The 20,819-nt window shown below is 41.5% G+C and overlaps 1 protein-coding gene across 4 annotated transcripts in view; it reads left to right on the top strand.

Moving 5' to 3' along the window:
* The window catches only part of adgrl1a (adhesion G protein-coupled receptor L1a), a 165,191-nt gene that overhangs the window by 56,870 nt on the left and 87,502 nt on the right, over positions 1–20,819 (top strand). For 2 of the 4 annotated variants that reach the window (XM_028598533.1, XM_028598531.1), the window contains exon 1: positions 13,372–13,713. The exons of the other annotated variants lie outside the window; for them this stretch is intronic. The gene's annotated coding sequence lies outside the window, so the exon portion shown is untranslated. Of the gene's footprint in view, positions 1–13,371; positions 13,714–20,819 lie in introns of those variants that run through there. 4 annotated transcript variants of the gene reach the window in all.

The raw sequence follows: 20,819 nt of genomic DNA, 5'->3' as shown, positions 1-20,819 counted from the left end.
GAGGGCTTACATCCTGGCCCCAGTCTGAAAAGCCTCTCAAGCACAGAGGAAGTGTACCTCTGTGGTGCAACTGTGTTGGAGTCTCTGTATATTATTAATGTGTGAATTCGGCATTAGGCATGAGAGAGCGTGCATGTCCATATATGGGACATTTTTACACATCAAATTTAACAACTCAAAAAGCAGTCCAATATGAAGTCATATTGTAATAATAATATCAAGGTTCATATGCACTTTCTATACAAACTTTATTTGGGCTTCACTGTGTGAATGCGTTCCCCAGCAGAAATCAACCTGTCGACTAAATTTTCTTCTGTGGGTGGATTTGTGTATCTGATGGAGTAGCAATACCGACAAGCTATTGGGACCAAAGGCAGTCCCTCAGTTTCAGTTGTTTGTCATCTCTTCCTTTTCTTCCTCCTACTCTCCCCATCCTCAAGAGCTACTAACCTTCCACAGCTCACAAAAAAAACATCTCGCCTGCAATTTACATTTCCATATGCTGCCAGTGGCGCCAGGGAGAGTGGATAATTGGGTTGAAAGTGGTGACGGTGAGAGCAGGATAGAAAGGGATACAGAGAAGGCCAACTGAAAAAAAACAAGCCATTACAGAATGGTTCTCTTTTTTTCCCTTCACTCGTCATTTTGCCATGCTGCTCTTAACCACTTGTGTAGCTGAAAAGATTTACCTTGGCTTCCCATTCTCTTTCACTCCCGCAGAATCACTCTGCACTTGCCTCCCCCAGAGCCTCGCTCCCGCCCTGCTTCTGCTCATCCATATTCATCCTGCGTCTCTCTCTCTCTCTGTTTCTCTTTAGCTCTCTCTTCCTTTCTCTCTCTCTCACTGTGTCACCCACAGCATGGCGTTAATACACCAATTAGTACTAAGAGCAGATAATGGACTATGTCATATTGCAAAAGGGAAAGGGAGACACAGAGACTAAGCGAGTAAAAAGAAAAAAGAGTGCAAGATTGAGAGGGTGAGCGAGAAAGTGAGAGAGAGACAGAGAGAAAAATAGAGACAGAGAGAGAGGGGTGGTGGAGGTGTCTTTATGGATGTGGTCTCTGAAAATGTTGAAATGCTGCATTTGCTGTGAACATCCATCCAATGGAAAGAGCATGATGGGAAGAACGCTTTGGCGGTCACAGGGTTGCTATATAATAGCTGAGGTGTTACACCAACGCTTTGCTGGCTCCAAACTGATGTCTGCTTGGCTTTGTTGGACTTTTAAACCCTTTTCATTGGTTTCTTCCCCTTTCACTACTGGAAATGCCATACAGTTTCCTTTCCTGCCACTGTGTTCATATTTATGCCTACAGGCCTTATACTCCACTACACTGTACAGTATGTACGGTACAGGGCATGCATGAAAGGCCACAGAGACCTCCTCCAGTGATGGTTGTTCTGTAGTAGTATCTTTTTATTTGATCATGGGATATTGATTTTTCTAAATCTCAATCTTTATTCAAGGTTGAACAACATAGCAACATGATGAAAACAAATGCAGGTATTTTGCCCATTCATGTGCCACCAATATAATACAAAGTGCACAATAGTGATTTGTATGAAACAGGTGCATTGTGAAGTAATGTGTTGAAGCTTTAACGGATCAATATCAGTCATGTCAGTCCTTAATCCATTTTAACAAATAATTGTTAAATAGAAAGAGTTTCAATAAAAAAAAACTGTTAAACTATACTGATTAATTTATACAGCACATTGGAAAATGCAATGTACTGTTATAACAAGGTCTTATAACAAAAAAAGGTGTTAAAGCATATAATTTGTCAATCACTGCAAAGCAAGACACTGTATAACTGAAAATAGGAGCTATTTGCAAATAGGGCAAGGTGTTATGTAAATAATGGTGCTGCATAAACATGAGCTCTGACTAGGAAAAAATGGCATTAATCAAACATGAGCTAGAACAAATTAAAATATGCCAGCTGTACGACTCCATTTTCTCATCCTTTTTAGAAAGAAAACGTGAAATATTCAGGCAAACAGGACCACTGATTCTTTGTTGATAATGTCTGTGTTATCGTGCAAGACATCGCTCTATTGAGAATATAAATGCAACATGGAACACAAGTGAACAAAAAGAATTGTTATTAACAATGACTAAAATGTTCACAGTCATGGTCAAGCCTGAATTAGTTTATTCAGTGCTCGAACGTCTCTGCACACCAGTACAAAATCACTACAAAGCTACACAGTGGCAGACTCTTATCTTGGACTTCCTTTCATTTTTTCCTCCCATCGCCTGTGTATTTTAATCATTGTATTTATCAACACTTATCTGGATAATTTTATTTGGGCGAAAACAGGAATGTAATTATGATGTGCTGTCTAAAAATTTAGGTCTACAGTGAATATAGCTGGACTTTTGATCAGTACCCAATCCAAAAAAATCTTCTTCCTGTGTGTTTCTGAAATGCATCTATTTATTTCAGAGCCTCTTCAGATAATACAACCATACTGAATACTATAAAAAAGAACAATTTAATGTCATCCGTAACATGTACAGTATACTTTACTTTCTATTTTGACCTTGCTGCAAAATGATAATCACAGTCATCAGCTTGGAAGGCAGATAATAATGATATCTAAGGACAGTGAACTTTGCACATGAGCAATTCATATATTTGGAAATTTATGAATGTCGCTTTAGTCATAAGTTAACTGTATACTGTGTTTGCATACACGTGAGGTATTACAATAAGCTATTCGTTGTTTTTTAAGCATATTGTAAGACCACTGCCCTGACCTATAACACAAATGTTTAGTCTGCATTACCAGACAATACAAGTCAATCCCACAACAATGTAATTCAATGATATCCAGCTTTGATTAACCAAGTATAGAGCATCTAGAAATCTTTATATAGATTTCTCTTTCACCATTTGACTTTCTACAATTATGTTATTTGTGTGTTAAGTTATAAGGCAATGAGGGCTGCCGTATTTGTAACAAGGGACCACTGCTTGTTTAAGTAGGCCAATCAGCACCTAATCATGTAGTCACTATTGTTGTTGCTAGGAGACCGGGGTGCTATGAACAACTGCTCAGATTGTGCAAAGCTGTAAATCTGTTCATGTTTGATTCTTAGTGGTCCATTCTGTACAGTAGGTGATGAGGTTTGCACACAGTCTTCTGAGTGCACAGAACACTATCACTTTGCATGAATAACATCTGATCTTGAAAAAATCCTGATATAGTGTGTGACTGCCACAAACTACATTATGCTAGCTGTTTATTGGCGCAATGAGTCTGGCGGCCCATGAAGGTCAATTGACTGGATTTGAGAGCAGTATAACAAAGTAGGTACTGCGTGACAGAAGGCTAAGTGACAAAGGCGTGTAGAGCCCATTCAGTAAAGCCCAATATTAGCTATCATAATAGAAACTGACAAAGGCATTTTCAGAGAGGAGAGAAAAATTGCAACATGCACTGCAGACTGGTGCAAATATTGCATGTGATATGGAAGTTAAACAATTTCATCTAGCAGTGTAGCCTACGCTGTGTTCGCCTGGATACCAAAGACTGCAATTAATCCAGAATTATTAGTGCTCTTTGCAAGGATTAGCTAAAAAAATTAAACAAAACAATATTTTATGTTCCGTATTCAGACATTTTGGTTATGGTGTTCAAAAACATGTACAAAGATGCACAGAAAAAATACTTCAACAAATCTGCCTTAAAGCAACATAAAATTTCCCTTCAATGTCCAATATTCTCATGTTTCAGGTAGGCTTGCGCAGTATCGATTTTTCATACCTTCATACTTTACGGGCATTATACACTATGTCACGATATTTGAGTAAAAAAAAACTTAAAAGCTGAGCTGCTGATAGAAGTCATTGTAGCACGTATGACATTGTCTAGCCTACAATGCTGTGTCTAATATGCATTTAGCCTACTTAGACAAGTCTTGCTGGTGTAATAACCCATAGAATAATGAATAGATAGGAAATAAACGACCTTCCATGGGCTTATGCTGGAGGACCTGATGACACTTGCTGCCGCAGCAGATACCGACACATCAGCGGGAGGTGATGTGGCAGACTGGCAGTTGAATAGAATCATACACACACAGCTTCGTCCATTTTGGCTAGCTCACCTTTATCGTCAGGAATAAACCCAAAATAACCCACAGAAACAGGGGCAGCCTTGTAACGTTATCCCCACCACTCGCAGTCGCCATCTTTCTCAGCTCAGATGCCTGTTCCACCAGTAGAAACTGACCTCTGGTGGCATTTTAGTAGTGATGCACTACAATACATCACGTCAATACAGCATCTCCGTATCAGTTTAATAGAAGGGCAGCGTCCGTAATTTTGACGGAATTGAAAATGATACCTTTGGGAATACTAAATAAGCTATCATAATACCTTGATATTGCCCAAGACTAGGTTTGGGTACTTCATCATAAGGCGCTCTGACTGAAAGTGAGTAGAATTGAACCATTAATAGGGAATAGTTAGTATTAGGCATCATAAGCTACCTCTCCGTGAACCATCACCTTATCGTGGTGGAGAGGTTTGTGTGTCTCTGTGAACCTGAGGGCTGTGTTGTCTGGAGCTTTGTGCTCCTGGTAGGGTCTCCCAAGGCAAAGTGGTCTCAGGTGAGGGGCCAGACAAAGAATGGTTCAAAAACCCCAATGAAAAAGCTAAGCAGAGATGGAGTGACCCTGCCCGGAGGAAGCCGGGGCCCCGTCTGGAGCCAGGCCCAGGCGGTGGGCTCGTCGGCGAGCGCCTGGTGGCGGGGTTTGCCCACGGAGCCCGGCCGGGCACAGCCCGAACAAGCTACGTGGCAACTCCCTCTCCATCCCATGGGCCCACCACCTGTGGGAGGAACCGTTGGGGTCGGGTGCGATGCCACATGGGTGGCAGTGAAGGTCAGGGGCCTCGACGGACCAGACCCGGGCAGCAGACGCTGGCTCACGTGGAACGTCACCTCTGTGGGGAAGGAGCCGGAACTGGTGCGGGAGGTGGGCGCTACCGGTTAGATCTGGTGGGGCTTACCTCTACGCACAGTCTTGGTTCTGGAACCATACTCCTGGATAGGGGTTGGACTCTTTTTTCTCCGGAGTTGCCCAGGGTGTGAGGCGCCGGGCGGGTGTGGGGATACTCACAACGCTGTGTTGGAGTTTACCCCAGTGGACAGATAACGCCCTGCGGGTTGTGGGGGGGAAAACTCTGACTGTTGTTTGTGCAATGCACCAAACAGGAGTTCGGGAGTTCGGCCTTCTTGGAGACCTTGACTGAGTCCTGCAAGTTGGGGGAATACGTGGGATGATGGAGACACCTGGAGGCGTGATTGGGAGGAACGGCCTCCTGATCTAAACCAGAGTGGTTGTTTGTTGTTGGACTTCTGTGCTAGTCATGGATTGTCTTATGAACACCATGTTCGAACATAGGGATGCTCTACCAGAGCACTTCAATGATCGATTTCATAATCGTTTCATCTGATCTGAGGCCTAACTCGGGTGAAGAGAGGGGCAGAGCTGTCAACCGATCACCATCTGGTGGTGAGTTGGGTCAGAGGGTGGGGAAGACTCTGGACAGACCTGGTAAGCCCAAGCGTAAGTGGGGTAAATTGGGGCGTCTGGAGGAGGCCCCTGTCCAACAGACTTTCAACTCACACTGCATCCCTGTGGAGGCTGGGGGCATTGAACCCAGTGGACAATGTTCAAAGTTTCCATTGCTGAAGCTGCAGCGAGGAGCTGTGGTCTTAGGGTCTTAGGTGCCTCAAGGGGCGGTAACCCACGAACACCGTGGTGGACAACGGTGGTCAGGGAAGCCGTCCGACTGAAGAAGGAGTCTTTCCGGGATATGTTATCCCGGAGGACTCGGAGGCAGGGCCTTGAAGGGCTGCAGCCTCTGCCGTGAAAGAGGCAAAGCAGCGGGTGTGGGATTTTGGAGAAGACATGGAGAAGGACTTTCGGTCGGCACCAAAGTTGGGAAAACTGTTCGCCACCTAGCGGGGAACCATCCAAGCTGTGTACAGTAAGGATGGGACACTGTTGACCTCAACTTAATAGGGCGGTGGAAGGAGCACTTTGCAGAACTCCTGAATCCGACTAATACGCCCTCTATGTTAGAGGCAGAGCTGGAGGATAATGGGGGATTGTCGCCGATTTCCCAGGCGGAAGTCACTGATGTAGTCAAACAACTACACAGTGGCAAAGCCCCGGGATTGATGAGATCCGTCCAGAAATGCTCAAGGCTCTGGGTGTGGAGGGGCTGTCCTGGTTCTTTTCAACATTCGTGGAAGTCTGGGGCTGCCAAAGATGGCAGACTGGGGTGGTGGTTCCTTTAAAAAAAGGGGACCAGAGGGTGTGTGCCAATTATAGGGGATCAACTTCTCAGCCTCCCTGGTAAAGTCCAAGGTGCTGGAAAGGAGGGTTTTACCTCGGGTTGAGGAGGAACAATGATGGAACAACGGACCACTCTCGCAAGGATCCTGGAGGGAGCCTGGGGAGTATGCCCAACCGGTCTACATGTGTTTTGTGGATTTGGAGAAGGCGTATGACCGGGTCCCCGGGAGATACTGTGGGAGGTGCAATGCGGGAGTATGGGGTGAGGGGGTCTCTTCTCAGGGCCATCCAATCTCTGTACAAAAGCTGTGTCCGGGTTCTCGGTAGTAAGTCGGACTCTTTTAAGGGCTGCGCTTTGTCACCAATCCTGTTTGTAGTATTTATGGACAGGATATCGAGGCGTAGTCGGGGTGGGGAGGGGTTGCAGTTTGGTGGGCTGGGGATCTCATCGCTGCTCTTTGCAGATGATGTGGTTGATGGCATTGAAAATGGAGTGTGAAGCGGTTGGGATGAGGATCAGCACCTCTAAATCTGAGGCCATGGTTTCAGCAGGAAGCCGATGGAATGCCTTCTCCAGGTAGGGAATGAGTCCTTACCCCAAGTGAAGGAGTTCAAGTAATAGGGGACAATAAGCGGGAGATTGGTCGGAGAATCGGGCGCAGCGGGTGCGGTATTGCATTCAATCTTGATATAGACGAAAGAGAGCTTAGCCAGAAGGCAAAGCTCTCGATCTGTCAGTTTTCGTTCCTACCCTCACCTATGGTCATGAAGGCTGGGTCATGACCGAAAGAACGAGATCCAGGGTACAAGCGGCTGAAATGGAACCATTAAGGGTGAGAAGCTCACTCAGGGAGCCAGTTGAGGTGGTTCGGGCATCTGGTAAGGATGCCCCCTGGCCCTCCCTAGGGAGGTGTTTCCAGCTGGGAGGAGGCCTCGGGGAAGACCCAGGACTAGGTGGAGGGATTATATCTCCAACCTGGCCTGGGAACCTCGGGATCCCCAGTCTGGTTAATGTTGCTCGGGAAAGGGAAAACACGGATAAGCGGACGAAGATGGATGGATGGAAGCTACTGGTCATACCAGAACAACTAGCAGTGTATTGAATTGAGAAAAGGGGTTTGTTTCATAGTTAATTCATTCAACTTTTCATTTGCAAGAGAAATATGTCATCTCTTATTTTAACTTTTGCATTGTGTCACTTCAAAGGGAAAATATGCCCGTTATGGTTAAAATGTTGCTTTAAAACATGTTTTTTTATGTGTTCATGGGTGTCGTAGAAAACTGAAACAGAATAACGACGTCAATGGCAAATTCAGGAGGCTGTGAAAATGAAAGTGAAATAGAAGGCTTGATTAATAAATCAGCAAAACATTGGTTCATGACTTAACATGTCCTGTCCGTGGGGGATATGACCCAAAGTAATAGAACTTAACAAAAAATGTGAATGATGTCACATAGCCTCTCATACGTGATGTAAACTTACAGATTGTGTGTAACTAGGCCATAGGTCCATAGATCTTGTTGGTTGGCTTAGACTATAAAACTAACATTTCCCCAGCAGCAAACGTATACTTGCAGCTTAAACCATTTCCAGCAACTATAACAATTAATGAGGGACCTGCCATTAACTAAAGTGTTTTCTCATAGTATCTTCAAGTCAGGCTACAAAGGGTGCTAGTGAGAAGGTAGTAGGGAAGGCTTGAGGAAGAAGAGAGTTAATAGCACGATGAATCTCCTCTGCAACAGTCAGAAACTTGTTCTGTACAAAAATAGACAGGCTAATCTTAACCACTTTAATGTGAGTGCTGGGTTGTACTCTTGTACTGAAGTGCCAGCGTAACATTGTGTATGTTTGAATATTTCTGCATGTATGTGTATGCAGTACTGTATAGTATATTTGAATGCACTCAATGTACTCAACTAAAATATTATCAATTGTACAGTACAGGCAAAACGTTTGGACACACCTTCTCATTCAATGTGTTTCCTTTATTTTCATGATTATTTACATTGTAGATTCTCACTGAAGGCATCAAAACTACGAATGAACACATGTGGAATTATGTACTTAACAAAAAAGTGTGAAATAACTGAAAACATGTCTTATATTTTAGATTCCTCAAAGTAGCCACCCTTTTCTCTGATTACTGCTTTGCACACTCTTGGCATTCTCTTGATGAGCTTCAAGAGGTAATCACCTGAAATGGTTTTCCAACAGTCTTGAAGGAGTTCCCAGAGATGCTTAGCACTTGTTGGCCCTTTTGCCTTCACTCTGCGGTCCAGCTGACCCCAAACCATCTCAAGTGGGTTCAGGTCCGGTGACTGTGGAGGCCAGGTCATCTGGCGCAGCACTCCATCACTCTCCTTCTTGGTCAAATAGCCCGTACACAGCCTGGAGGTGTGTTTGGGGTCATTGTCCTGTTGAAAAATAAATGATGGTCCAACTAAACGCAAACCGGATGGGATGGCATGTCGCTGCAGGATGCTGTGGTAGCCATGCTGGTTCAGTATGCCTTCAATTTTGAATAAATCCCCAACAGTGTCACCAGCAAAGCACTCCCACACCATCACACCTCCTCCTCCATGCTTCATGGTGGGAACCAGGCATGTAGAATCCATCCGTTCACCTTTTCTGCGTCGCACAAAGACACGGCGGTTGGAACCAAAGATCTCAAATTTGGACTCATCAGACCAAAGCACAGATTTCCACTGGTCTAATGTTCATTCCTTGTGTTTCTTGGCCCAAACAAATCTCTTCTGCTTGTTGCCTCTCCTTAGCAGTGGTTTCTTAGCAGCTACTTGACCATGAAGGCCTGATTCGCGCAGTCTCCTCTTAACAGTTGTTCTAGAGATGTGTCTGCTGCTAGAACTCTGTGTGCCATTCATCTGGTCTCTAATCTGAGCTGCTGTTAACTTGCGATTTCTGAGGCTGGTGACTCGGATGAATTTATCCTCAGCAGCAGAGGTGACTCTTGGTCTTCCTTTCCTGTGGCGGTCCTCATGTGAGCCAGTTTCGTTGTAGCACTTGATTGTTTTTGCGACTGCACTTGGAGTTTAAAGTAATGATGGCCACTCGTTTCTCTTTACTTAGCTGATTGGTTCTTGCCATAATATGAATTCTAACAGTTGTCCAATAGGGCTGTCGGCTGTGTATCAACCTGACTTCTGCACAACACAACTGATGGTCCCAACCCCATTAATAAGGGAAAGAATTCCACTAATTAACCCTGACAAGGCACACCTGTGAAGTGAAAACCATTTCAGGTGACTACCTCATGAAGCTCATTGAGAGAACACCAAGGGTTTGCAGAGTTATCAAAAAAGCAAAGGGTGACTACTTTGAGGAATCTAAACTATAAGACATGTTTTCAGTTATTTCACACTTTTTTGTTAAGTACATAATTCCATATGTGTTCATTTATAGTTTTGATGCCTTCAGTGAGAATCTACAATGTAAATAAATAGTCATGAAAATAAAGGAAACACATTGAATGAGAAGGTGTGTCCAAACCTTTGGCCTGTACTGTATAGTCCTTCTTCCTGGTGCTGAGCATTCCTCTGTGCTGTGATGTTGATGTAGTATGGTACTGTATATGATAAGCACAATAGTGTACAAGGCATATATGATATAATGTGGTACAATATATGGCATGTATGATGCAGTGGAAATAAAGGATATGCAGTATGTAGCCTCTATGTACACTACAGTATCATATTATGTTGTAGCATGTGGAGTGTAGACCTACTCTTATGTATAGTATAAACTCTTTGATACAGAAATAAGACAAGACAGCTAATTATTAACATATACTGTAAATAAGTGTATCATTGATTTATCAATTACTTTGTGCAGTATACTAGCACCAATCTGAGCTGCCACTGTATTTTAACCTACAGTAGAAAAAGACTAAAGTGGCTTCTGGCCAGTTTTCTATTTATACCTCCAGGAGAAAACTGCAAATGAGAATCCGACTACTTAGTGGTGCATGCTGGTAGTTCAGCAGGCTGAGGAGTAACCAAGGGGGTAAGCTTCGCTTCAGAACTCGAGCCATCTATGGCGCCATTTTGTTGCTAACTGGCCATCACCTCCTGTTAGAATTCCGCTGACCGCCATTTTTTTTTTACGTCACTTGACTGCGAATAACTTTACATCAGAAATGTTTGAAGACTCTATTTGTCTGTTGTTTAGTTCCAAAGAAACACGACAATGCATAAAAGGCTTCATTACCTTGTACCTCACGTTATGGCTCCGTAGCAGACGTTTTTGTAAAAATAGGCTAACGATTGTGTCATAACCAAGTGACTTACTGTCGCATAGTAGAGGAATTACCGTATAGTACAGGAGAAGCTCGCAGGCAGTTTCGACTTACATGAGCTGTTTAGGTTTAATTACTAATGTTAACTAGCATGTTAGTTAGCAATAATTAGCATGTGCCCATGTTATCTCCTTACATACACCTATACTCTCCGTATCTGTAAGATTGGGAATGATTGAGATTTCTCTTGGCACAGCTACCAGAAGACTTCCAACTTTCAGACACGTTGCTCACGTCACATTCTCTCAGTTGGAGGCTGCGCAGTAAAGCAACCATCACCGGAAAAGTGCTTCTAATAGCCTTCACTGGTATATTGGTCCATGATATACTGTCTATGGGAGTAACGTGTACTTCCAATGCTAGGAGTTCAAACTCTGCGTGTGTCATCCCCCGACTACAGACCTGACTCACATGCTCCATAGAGTGTCTTGTAGCTAAATCATGTTCCAGTAAAGGGTTTTTACTTGTTCCTAAGGTTGTATTCCTCAGATTATTTTCGTTTTTTTGCTCTCACCTCCTGACAAGCCCCTGAACTGCCAATTTATGAGACTCATTCAGCCCAGTCATCTTGATTATTCAGCCACTTGTCTGTTAGTGGAAGTACCAGAAAAATAATCTTGAGGAAAAATCCATCTGTGTCTGTGCACAAGGGCAACAAGCTATTTTAGAAGAATTTTAGAAGACATGTCCGTAGTGCTGTAAAACTAATGAAAAAATATAAAAAGCCCATTGAGATGCATTTGAATTCAAGATGGTGCACTTACAGTAAGTGAAGAATGCACAAGTCTCATAACACAAATGCGTTGTGTATTGTATGTATATGATTCCCACACAATTCTAGCTGAGCATACAGTACATGTACGGCAGTGGTGGAATGTAACTAAGTACATTTACTCAAGTACTGTACTTAAGTACACATTTGAGGTACTTGTACTTTACATGAGTCTTTTCTTTTCATGCCACTTTCTATTTCTACTCAGCTACATTTCAGAGAGAAATATTGTACTTTTTACCCAACTACATTAATCTGACAGCTTTGGTTACTAGTTACTTTACAAATTACACATTTTCACACAAAACACATGTAGTTTATAAAATACAATGTTTTATTGTAAATTAAACTACCCAACAATATATAGGCCTACAAGTCCAGCTGAAATGTTTAGCCCATTAATCACAGAACTGTTTTGATCGTTTCCAGTTTCTAAAATGTAGGAGGATTTTCTGCATTGAGTACTTTTACTTTGAATATTTTAAGTACATTTTTCTGATGATACTTACATATTTTTACTTACATTACAATACAATTAACAATTTACTTACAACATTTTCAAAGCAGGACCTGTACTTGTAACAGAGCATTTTTACAGTAAGGTATTATTACTTTTACTTAAGTAAATGATCTGAATACTTCTTTCACCACTGATGTACGGTATGAAAATGACTCAATCTTTTTAAGTAAATCTTTATCACTCACTTAAAGTATTACCTGAAATACACTGTACAACACCAAGGCCATGACTCTGTCTAATGAAATGTGAAAAGTTATTTTACCCAGTGAAGTACCCCTTTTAAAGTGAATGCAGTGATGGCACAGGTAGTAAATAGTTGCATTACAGCACTGGTTATATTTGATTTTTTTAAAAGTATCTAAAGAAACCACCTCCGAGAAGAGTCACATTGTTAAAATCACCTTCTACAGAATGAATAGTGTCACAGTGAGTTGGGAGATACTGTAACATTAGGGGCAATTAACCTGTGAATCAAGTTCAGTGTTTTTTTTTCTCATGCAGGTAATTGTGGAGATTTACACCACTGAACATAAATTCCAACTAATTGTGCAGGGGAACCACAGCTGACGAATTTTTTTTTTGTAAGATTATTTTTTGGGCATTTTCAGCCTTTATTTTGATATGAGAGCACAATATATGAAAGGGGAGAGAGAGGGCGAATGACATGCAGCAAAGGGCCGCAGGTCGGAGTCGAACCCGGGCCCGCTGCGTCGATGAGTAAACATTTATATATATATATATATATACATGGGCGCCCGCTCTACCAACTGAGCTATCCGGGCGCCTCAGCTGTCCATTTCAAGGACGCACTATGGGAAACCACGTGAGTTCGGAGACAAAACAAAAAAAGTAAGATAAACATTTAACTAGTGGGCGGGCAGAAATGACACATTGTCCTGCTTTAAGTGTTGGTTATAAAAACGGTCTCGAAACAGTTCTTTAGCTCAGCAAACTGTATGTGAAAGGCAATGATAAACGCGCTGGGTTGTAATAGGCCTGATGCATAACTGCAGTGGTCGAAAAGACCGTGTGAATGGTCCTGATGAGAGTGTGCGCTGCCTGCCGACGAAGAGGGAAACTATAGACTAGTAATCCGCTCGCTGCGTCAGGACGCACAACATAACCGCAGATGGCCTGTGTAGACTATCCCAATTCTAATTAAAACGGGTGAATTCAAGCGAGACTACAGCACATGAAGGTGAATAGTCTACACTTTGAAAAAAAGGAAGCGTCCTGTGAACAGAACCTACACATCAGACATCCAAGAGTCTGATTCGTCTTACGCAGACGTTTTGCGACGGTGGCACATTTGCTCACATGCTCACCATCGCACCAGCGACGGAGGGACAACACAATTTCAACTTCAATTGCGCTCATATTCCTCCTCAGTTTGACATTACCGTCACCGCCTAACGTTGTAGTAACTCCTATGTTATTACCGTTGTTTAGCAGGACAATGGTGTCGTCGCTGTTATTTATTTTGATGCCCAAACGGGCGCATTTTCGCCAGAATCTGCTCTGTCCGTGAGGATTTCCCCACACTGCCTTTAACATATTTTTAGTCGGGTGGATTTTTCCCCCTCTCCCATTTTTCCGTCGGTTTGTCTTTAAGATAGCGGGCTATTAATTTTTAATTCTTATGCATCCGCACGAAGAAGGGACCAGAGAGGAGAAAACGAGTGATAACTAAAGGGGAAGAGAAGGAGAAGGAGGCAAGTGAGGTTGGAAGCGAGAATGAAAGAGACACACTGAGCAATCAAGGAAAAGGAGATTGGAGGAATCAAGGTAGGAACGAAGCACAGTTTTCATGTTATATGTTGTTAATACATGTGATACGAGTGCGTCAATACTAGCATGCAATGTGCACCACCCAGGCTTCCAGTATCAGGCTGCGTTAGGTGTTCAGGCGTCTAAGCCGATTTATTTATTACTATTGTATGCGTTGACAGATACGGAGTTCGTGTTTGGTGCGTCAGCAGCAGTCGCTTCATATTAAAATGCGTGCTTGATGTTCTAAATTAGTCGGATTTGAGAGAAGGACTCCAGTTTGTGGGCCTATGCATGGCACTGTGGTCTAAACACTAACATATTTGGCATTTTTTACTGTTAAATAGCTAACTAAAATGTAAATGAGGAATTCATTCTTGGAAGAATTGTTCACCAGAAGAAGTAGACAAGGAAAAGAGATATCATGGGATGTTGGCTACACATGTGATTTTAGCAAACATGCCTGTGCCTGAGCACAAGTTGCTTCCAAGAGATAAAGACATTAAGTACCTCATTGACTATTAGAGCAATAAATGCATCAGAGCTAAGTGTATAGCCTCAAAGTGAGCGCCTCTGCCCAATCCCCAATGTCCCAGGCTACACCATTAATCCTGTACCTCATCAAATCATTACCTATAGGCCAGCTGCTCTCTGAGAGCTCCGGGTTCCAGGGTGTCCACAACAAAATGAGACCTGGTTTAATTGCCCTCAAATTTAACTTATCGCAAATCACAATTAGTAAAGGAATGGCCATCCTGATGTCTTATAAATAATAAATGTGTCACCTTGCTACAGCATAAAACAACAGCAGGAAGAATCCTCCCATATATCCAAATTTAATCAAATGTGACCCGTAATGTTAAGGGGTTCATATGATGAAAACAGAGGCGCCCTTATATTGTTACTACTGTGAACTAATTCCCAATTTAATAATAAAACATCTCATAAAAAAGGCATCAACAGCGTAGTTATGATGGAAGAAATTAAACCTTTTTTATTTGTGTTATTATGATAAAATTGAGCCTGAGTAGGCAGACAAGAAAGACCCTGAAAACAGTTATTTTCTGCTGGTAAGCCTTTTCCTCATTTCACCGGGGTGCATTGTGTTTGTCCTGCCAATTCTTGGGGAAAAATTGGCATGTCTACTATTCTGAAGGGGCTGAATGAAATTCAAATTCTTCAGGTGGTAAAACAGCAATATTGCAACTGTCTGATTGCGTTATCTGGGCATTCAAGAAGCCAGACTTGGAATTGGTTTACTGCCAAACACTTTCCCCGGGAAGACAGAAGGATTTATTTCCCCCTTGTCTGTGTGTCACATCACCATCAAAAAAATTATTCTCGGCATTCAATGGGTAAATAATAGTCATACATTAGCATGGCATTAGTCATCGTCAGACTTTTAATAAGTCACTAATCATAATTAGATTTATTTCAATGTGAGTTCAGCTTTTTGGGAGGCTCTTTGTGGTCAGGATTTGACAACTACATTTTTCTGTTGAAGGTACAAGTTGTGAGGAAATACTGTCTTTATATTGTCTTTGCACAGAAAAGCTGAATTCTGATTCATCAAATGCATTTAGTTTTAAAAAATGTGTGTTCGGTGCATGTGTGCACACAGCAAATGCACAGACTCATGATTTGTTATACAATATGAAGAGTGTGTATGCATGCACGCACACACATACATACACACACACACACACACACACACACACACACACACACACACACACACACACACACACACACACACACACACACACACACACACACAGTCTTATGTTTCCTTTGCATTTCTGTTCCTCTTTCCTTTATGCAATATGTTTGTAGCCCCTATAGCTCTTTGACAAGGCTGACTAAATGAATATGTTAATAGAAAATAAGCAGAAAGATGCAGCACTGCTACTGTATGAATTTCAAAAAATGACCTATGATGTTTCACAACCTCAGGATAGTTAAATGTATTTTTAACTTTATTGCCTCTATGCTGGTTCAAAGAATAGTGTGAGAATAACATTAACTGGATTTTAAAAGATGTTATCATAACAACATTTCACAATGTCGGTTTTCCTTAGCATGGTTATTAATTACAGCAAGTTACACATATTGAATGCGACATATCAATAAAGGATTGTTGATTTTGACACTGCATGGAGGATTGTCCTTAACCTGTGAAGGACACAAACATCTCTTTTTCCACGCATTGGATGGTGTGAAATGAAAATGAGAGTGTTTTTTAGTAGCAGCACATTATTCTACAGTTGTAGTTCAGGGTCACAAATAACATCATTCAAAAGGCAAAGACAAACAGATTACATGCCACGGCTGTAATATTTCACAAAATCCACGATTCAATTGTGTGCTCTATTTTGAGAATAAAATTCTCTTCAATTTTCTATTTTGCACTCATCTCAACAGACGATTAAACTGTAGCTACTATTGTTACCTTATCAATTTTGATTTATTAAAAAATATAAAAATTATAGTGTAGGTTTTCAAAAATTTTAATGCACAAAAATGCAAAATGTCCAGTCAGAGAAATTTTATCACATCGCGTTTCCTTTTTGTTTGTCTTGTGAGGAAACTTTGACGAGTAAATAAAAAAATTCATCAACTCTTACACGGTGAAAGCATCGATCGTGTGTCTGCTTGATAGTAGATATGTAATTTTCAAATTTTGATGTGAAGTTAAAATTGTTGCACCATCATATATTTAGCATAACCTGATGTTTGCTGATGTAGTCTTGCTCTTTGTAGTCTAACACACACACACACACACACACACACACACACACTGCTCACACACACACACACACACACACACACACACACACACACACACACACACACATACACATAAACACTGCTCACACATACATACACACTGCTCACACGTGCTGCCACTGTAAGCTTGTTCAATCTCCAGGAGACATTGGTTTAGTGATTGGAGAATCTTTAGTGCCAGTACAGAACAGATGACTTCTACGCTGGCACGGCAGTATGTTCTGATGATAAACGTAATCTCATCATTGCCTTTTGATAATGGAAGGCTCCCAGACATGATATCCTATTAGAAGTACAAGCCTTCCAAGCTAGCCTGCCGGTCTCTGGCTTCTCATGGGTCATCGTACAGGAGAATTTATTTTGAGTAATCACGTTCATAGTCTACATTGATTAATCTTAATTCTGAAGATTATTATTTGCAATTGTAATCCATTCAAAATAACCCGTTGCAAGGATTAATTTAATCTGGATGTCAATTTTTGACCTTTTTTATTTTTTCAAAATGTAATTTTGACATTGCACTCAAACTCAAATTGATAACTGGACTACTAGCTGCGACCTTTATCCCAACATTTTTAGAACAGCATTTGCCACACTAGTACAGTTGAGGCCATACATTTAAATACTCCTTGGTTAAATATTTCACAACTCCGCATATGTCACGTTACCATACCATACCTTTTGTTTGTATTAAGTCAAATCTACTGTATTTCCTTTAGAGATGAATTCAAAATAATAGCCAATAAATATATTTATTTTAGCTTTTTACTAAAACAAATTTCCATAGGTTATAAGTATACTTTTTAATGCAGGTCTCAGAGTAGGGGCTTCTTCCGTGCCCGACAGCCTTTCAGGCCTTGGTGATGTAGGGCTCTTTTAATAGTGGAGTTAGATACTTTGGTACCTTGTGCCTCCAACTCTTTCACCACCTCCTTTGTGGGTGTCTTGGGGTTCAGTTGAACCTTTCGGGCCAAGGTTCGTTCAGCCCTAGGGGATAATCTTTTCCTTCTTCATGAAAGATTCAGCGTCTGTGTGGTTCCAAGAGGTTTATACCTGCGTACAATGTTTTGCACAGATGCTCGTGGGACCCTCAGTCACTTGGAAATTGCTCCCAAGGAGGAACCAGACTTGTGGAGGGCCACAATTATTTTTCTTAGGTCTAGGGTACAGTAGGCCCATAAATAAAGGTGCACTCCCCATTAAAAAAACAGGCACATTCCCAATTAGCTTCTAATTATGACAATTGACCCATCATAAGCTTCCAAAAGTAATTCCATCAATTTCTGGAATCTTCCATACAGTTTAAAGAGACCGTCAACTCTGTGTATTTAAAATTTTGACAGACTGAAAATGTGTTTTAGTAAATAAAAGCTGAAATAAATTTCTTTCTTGGCTTAAGTTTTTTTTTTAAATAATCTGTTATTGAAATAAGTTAGATGCCCTATTGACTGAACACAAGACATGTATGGTAACATGACATAAAAAGACTTTATTAAATCTTTTAAGAGTTTAAATGTCTTTAGCCGACATATACTATATTTAAATAAATGGCCTCAACTGTACTTGCTACATATGCAAACACAATGGATTTGCATTGGTTGATGCTATTATCAGAATGGGTTGGATATTTAAATGAGCTATCGTACTGTAGTTTCATTTTAGTGAGCGTGGCGTTTCTGTTGCGTGTCAGTTGCATGGCGGCTGCGTGGTGTTTTCTGTCTTTTCACACCAGAAACGTGTCTGACGCAGCGCTGCTTCTGCCAGCCTTGTCTGTACACATATCCCATTGATAAAAAGAAATACCATGTTAAACATAAATATTTACTGATTTGATTACAGCAAAGACAACGTTGGCAGTATTGACAGCAAAATAGGCTACAGAATATTTTGTTCTGTATTGACAGGTGCAATATTTGAAAATCGATAATTATTATTATTATTTTTAAAATTACATTTATATCTGCATTTATGTCAAAACCTAGATACTTTCAAACATCAATCATTTATTAAATGTATTCATGTCAAAATGACATATAAACATCTTTTCATATTCTATTTTGCCTGGAAATGCTTCCAACACACTTGCATGTCGCGTGAAAAATAGGCGTTGGTCCTATTTCTAGCATGCACGCGTTTTCGGCTTGAGCCGCGCCTGAGACGTGTGTCACGCAGGCAGTGTGCAAGCTCTAACCTGTTAACATGGGAGCCAAAATAAAAACAGACACGCCACGCAGCCAGTGTGCAGGAGGCCGTAGGGTAAAGGTATACAGTGATGGATGTGCTGCGTGGATGCATGTGTTTTCTAATCTTTTATGCCCTTTAAAATAATGTCAAAATGCTATGCCTCTGTAGGGCAGTTTTTCACTGGACTGACCTAGAAACGTTTTCTTGTGCAATGCCAGGTAGCTTCTCCTCACTGCTTCCCTTCGTAGGCAGCACTGTTTACCTGGCCGTGGCAGCTCTGTGGTTGTCACCAGCCTGATAAGGCTTGTATTGACAGGAAAGCCATTATGATTATAATGACAGTTATTGTGGTTCAGTGTTTCACCACTGCCGACAAACCACACTGGAAATGGTTATAAACAGCTGTTGTTGGACTAATTATTGCAATCAAAAATACTATTATGTTTTCTAAGGCTTTTCGTAATGTGTTTTCCGCTTAAATGCTAGATTACATTTTGGAAGCATGAACATGCAATAATGGATTGGAAAGAGCGGGATAAGACGAGGACAAGAGAGTGAAGAAAATAGAAAAGGACAAAGACTACAGAGTGAAATAGCAGAAGGGGAGAGGTACAATACATAATGGGCACCACGCAGAAATGGTCTTTGCTGTGGTGCCGAAGTGCAAAAGTGATGGGCAGTGTACGTCCATTTTGAGGCTTGTGGCCTTTGTGCTGTGGATTTCTCTGTGAATGTAGCCATGCACACAATAATCTGTAACTGCAGGCTCTGTGGTCTCTGCTACATCTGGAGAAAGACACAAGGTGTGGGCTTAAAAAGTAATTCTAATAGGAACCCTACCACACACTAATTCAATTCAATTGCTGCCAGGCTTGAACACGTGTAGGCGCTGGCATGGCGAAAATGAGAAGGAGCACATGAGCAGAAAAAAATCGATGAGGACTCTTTTTCATAAATGGAGTTGGTGTTAAATTAGCTGGATGTAGAAACACATTGGATTTAGTGCCTGGTGTATTTGGGTTGTGTCTATCGACTGAGAGACGACTTGGTGTACAGCAGTGAAAAGACTCAGTGATGCTCAATCAATGTGACCAATCAGCCTCACCAGCAATTCATTTGCTTTTACACAGAATTGTCAGGGGGAAGGTGACTCTGAATTGGTGTTTATAGTGCCTCACTGCAGTTTCGACGAACAAATTCTAACCGCTGTTTTAAATGGTCGATTTTGATTGCCCTTTTGAGCCTGCCTGATTTTCATATTCATGTTGTTAAAGGAGAATTCCGGTCAACTTCAACACGTAGCTATGTTGTTTTTTTGCTGTCAGTAGCGAGAAAAACGAAAATAATCGGTGTTGCCTACACCGAGTTATGCTACTGCTAGCTTTTGCACCCAGGCGGCTGAAACGGGGCAGGTTTTTAAACGTGCTCCTCTTAACATGTTCGAGATGTATGAATTAGTAGAACTTTTATGCATTTCTTTCACATCTACTGCAGCCATATTAACTGTGTTCACTCTAAAGGAATCAGTTCACATGGCAAAGCACTTGTAATGACATCTCAAACGTGTTAAGAGGCTTACCGTGTTAAAAAGCACGTTTAAAACCTACCCAATTTCGGGTTCAAAAGCTAGCAGTAGCATAACTCGGTGTAGGCAACACCCATTATTTTCGTTTCTGTCGCTACTGACAGCACTACGTGACAACAAACAACATAGCTACGTACTCCTTTTAAAAGCAACTTCAAATACCAGTTATCAGCTCACTCCGTGTCTCTATGCCATTACAGATACAGGAAACAAACACAAAGACAGTAAAGAAGAACATCTTTATTTCTGCAAGTTTATAATATAATTTCACACATATTGAGTGCTACATTTATATAAAAACAAAAAACACTGAAGAGTGGAAGGGAGCGACTTAGAAAGAAAGCCTCACACAAAAAAAGAAAAATAGAAAGAAGGTCCATCTTAGTTAAACCCCTGGTCCTCAGGTAATTGGAGTAGCTTTCCACGTCCATTCTGTCCATCTGAAAAAGGAGGAGCACAGATGAAAGGAAACAGGGATCAATTGAGCTAATAGCTTGTCCAATCAATCCTTATGTTTTTCTGATAGTTTGACGGAGGGTGCAGACCAGTGCAGACCACAGAGTGGTGG

Source organism: Perca flavescens, chromosome 15, assembly GCF_004354835.1.
Source record: "Perca flavescens isolate YP-PL-M2 chromosome 15, PFLA_1.0, whole genome shotgun sequence".
NCBI lineage: Eukaryota > Metazoa > Chordata > Actinopteri > Perciformes > Percidae > Perca > Perca flavescens.
Note: the sequence above shows the minus strand (reverse complement) of the source record. Positions and strands in the feature narration are given on the sequence as shown.